Source organism: Camellia sinensis, chromosome 14, assembly GCF_055761805.1.
Source record: "Camellia sinensis isolate YWXY chromosome 14, ASM5576180v1, whole genome shotgun sequence".
Lineage (NCBI taxonomy): Eukaryota > Viridiplantae > Streptophyta > Magnoliopsida > Ericales > Theaceae > Camellia > Camellia sinensis.
The window spans coordinates 15,078,524-15,082,050 of record NC_138974.1 but is presented as its reverse complement, the minus strand read 5'-3'; positions in this window follow the sequence as shown (position 1 = coordinate 15,082,050).

Below are 3,527 nucleotides of genomic sequence, written 5' to 3'. Positions count from 1 at the left end.
TCGGCGTTGGGAAATTGATAGTTGGCTTGCAAGGCTTGGATTGCTGCAAAAGGAATAGGAAAACCGGTTAGTTACAAATTAAAGAGTTAAGCTAATCGAGCAAAATTGAGTGGCTTACATGAAGAACCGAAGCCCTTGCTTATAAACTAGCCCGGCACCTCGGCTGTTTCGTAATTGCCCGACACCCAGAAAAAATCGTCGTCGTGCAGATCTTTATCCGGGGTGCCGGTTACAATTTTTTCCTTGCCCGGTCTTATCTTTAAGTAATATGCTAGGCCGTCGCCGGTGTGGCCCATTGTGTATTGCCTTAATATCTCGGCTAGACCTAAGTTGGTGCCTAGCCGATTGTTCAATTTGTGAACACCGTTGATAATTTTATAGGTGTTGGTGGACACTTGTGTGGGAGCCAGCCCGGTGCGGCGAAGGAACTCGGTGATAAGAGGGTTGAGCGGGAAACGGAGGCCCCCTTCGACAATGGAGAGCACGGTGAAGGGGCATTGGTCAAGTCTGCCCCAAGGTGTGGTCTCCTCTTCAGCCAGTTCGAGATGAACATCGGCCGGGATGCCGTAATCCTCTCTGAAAGCAGCTAGCGCGGCCGGAGTATCCACTAGGAAACAAAATTTCCCCATTTGTGGCCGGCTTAGTGTATCCCGGCTGAGGGGTTTGGCACTGGTCATTGGATGCTGCTCGGTCCTGAGAGCCTCAGGAATGACAGCGGTCCCCTTGGACTCTGCAGGAAAAGGATGGCAAGTGTTAAGTGTGAGCGCGGTCGCGCAAAAGGAGCTGGATTTTAGCTCGGTCATTAAGAGTGCCAAGCCACCTTGGTTGTCTATTCTATCTAAGGAGCCCGGTCGCCCAAGCAGACCAGATGTTAGCCCGGTTGAGCGACCAAGTCCTTTTGAGTATCTCGGTTTTTGCTGGGGTTGAGACAAACATGTTATTTGCTCGGTCAGATTGGTTTTTTGGATCAAAAGGAGACAAGGAGCCCGGTTCGCTCCAGTTCTTCACTGTTCTTCAGGAAGAAGAAGAACACCAAGAACAGTGGAAGGTTTGGGACGGATTCTATGGCCTATGCCCTAAGAGCTACGTTTTTGTGCCCTAATGTGTGTAATTTGAAAGAAAATAGCAACTCAAGAGGGATTGAGTATCTCACCTGTGAAGGGTTGGAGGTGTTCTTCCTGGCACGAAGGATGGCAGTCGAATCCGAGAGGAGATAGCTCGAGCTCTGAATCGTCAGGAATAGAAGAATCAATAGGCAGAAATGGTATAATGGAGGTCTTGTATGTATAGGCAGGAGGGAGTCCGCCCAAATTCAAATCCTGGCAAAAACGGCGGGTTGGCTGCCCGATGACCAATGGCAGCCCGCCACGTGTCCCCATTTATGGCTACGTCAGGACTGAAGCGACGGGTTGAAAAGACGAAGAGCCAACCGAGCTACTTTCGACGAAGAGAATGTCAGCCAAGGAATATAACCGGGCAAGTTTGCAGACAGTTATGTTAACTAGCCCGGTCGAGGTTTGGCATCTTGAAGACCGGAGGAATGTTATCTCGGTCGAAGTGAGTAATCCCAGTCACGCTTTCGCGGACGGAATTAAGGGGCAATTGAGAGGGCGATTTATGATCTGGAGTTGGGCCGAGGTAGCGACCGAGCAGGTTGAGAGCCCAGCAGCGCATGGGGCCGAGATGATCGACTATTCACCCAGAGATGGGCTGCCAGAACTTGGGCCGGGCAGAACTTGGGCCGAGTACGTCCCGCCCCAGACCGTAAAGAAGCGGCTCGGCAAGGCAGTGCTCGGTCGGACCGGGATGCTCGGTCCGAGGATAGCCGAAGCCAGACAAGCCGAGTGACCGGCGCCCGGAAAGGCGCGGTCAGCCGAGGTTACCGTTTGACCGGCAGGAAAGCCGACCACAGGGGGGTGCTTCGGGCTAGGCTTTGCCGAGATGCCGCCTAGCCCGGTCCTCCTTGCTCTTTGCCAGTTAAGTGCTTGGGTATGAAGCACGGCACGGCGCAGCAACGCATAGAGCAGCTCGGCTGCCGAGCTCCAGCTGTGATGACGGGCAGTTGAGATTAGGTGATGTTCAGCAAGGTCTATGCTGACAGATGGGATAAGCGGAGCCACGTGTCAGGAGATGAATGGGAGTAGATATGGGGCACAGAGGGTATAAAAGCAGGCGTGCGCCCCCCATACGCGAGGGACAAACACATTGTAAGGAAATTCTTACATTCAAACACTCCTCTCTCTCTCTCTCTATCCTAAGGTGTGTGCTAACTTGATCGTCGGAGGGTTTTTCCGGCCACACACCGCCGGGTAGCTCACCCTTATTGGCTCGCAGGTGATCGGACATAAACGGAGCTTGGAAGAAAGGAGTACGGGCTCGCCGGAATATTTGCTCCCCGCACACAAACTAAGGCTACTTTGGACACCCCATCTAAAAATTTGAAAATTTTCTTCTTTTTGTTGGACACCCTAAAAAAACCCAACTTTATCCCCTTATTCATTACCTGCCGAGATAACTTCCACCACTGTAGCCCCTATCACGGGAGCCACTTCTGTAGCCACCATTTCTTCTCGTCGCCCATCCGTGACCTCTGCAACTCTATCACCCCTTTTTCCCCCTCTATTGCCCCTACTACAATTTCGTCGCCCCTTTCTCTGTCACTTCTTCTTCTCCTGCTCCGACAAACTTGCCCTACCAGTGACTTCATCTTCCTCCGCGCCTCATCTTCTCTTCTTCTTCTCGTTCTTTTTCTTATTCTTCCCCCTCCTCCTCTAAAACTCTAGAGATCTAGGGCCTCCAAAACCCTAGAGATCCAGGGTTTTGAAAGAGAAAGAATGGTGGGGTTTGTGAGATGAGAGAGGGGCTGGGTTAGGGCATGGTTGGCAAGGAGATTCATGGTAGGAAGCAGCGACGACGAAGGAAAAAGTTGGGCAGAGAAAGAAGATGTGGTGGCTACGACAGTAAAAGCCGCAGCGGCTGCAATGGTAGGAGGAGGAAATAGCGATGGTGACGACGAGAGGAGGATGTGAAAGTAATGACTAGGAAGGGTGCCTGCAAGGGTTGGCCGAAGATGGGGATGGTAACGACGGGAGAAAGAGGTGACAGCGGCAACTTAAAAGGGTGTCTAGAAATGTTGGTCGGAGTTGGGATAGTCTGGCGTAGAGATGAGTATTGCTAGTTTTTTTTTTTTTTTTTTTTTTTTTTTTTTTTTTTTTTTACTCTTTTGGTAATTTTGTCTAAGGGTAAAACTGTTTTTTTTTTTTTTTTTGAAAAAAATTGGGTGCTCAACTTAATTTTTTGGGTGCATTTAGAAGCTCCTAAAAAAGTCAATGTATTTCCCAATATAGGCCTAAATTTAGTCATTACAGATGATAATTTAAACCCGGCTTGACGGGGACCCGACCCTGATTAGAACGGTTTTTTTCCCAAAAAATACTCCCGACGGGCCGAGGATAGTATTTGAAAATGAATCCCCAATCATTTTTAGGCCGGGGACAGTGATACGTTTTCTAGCCTTGTCCCTGTTT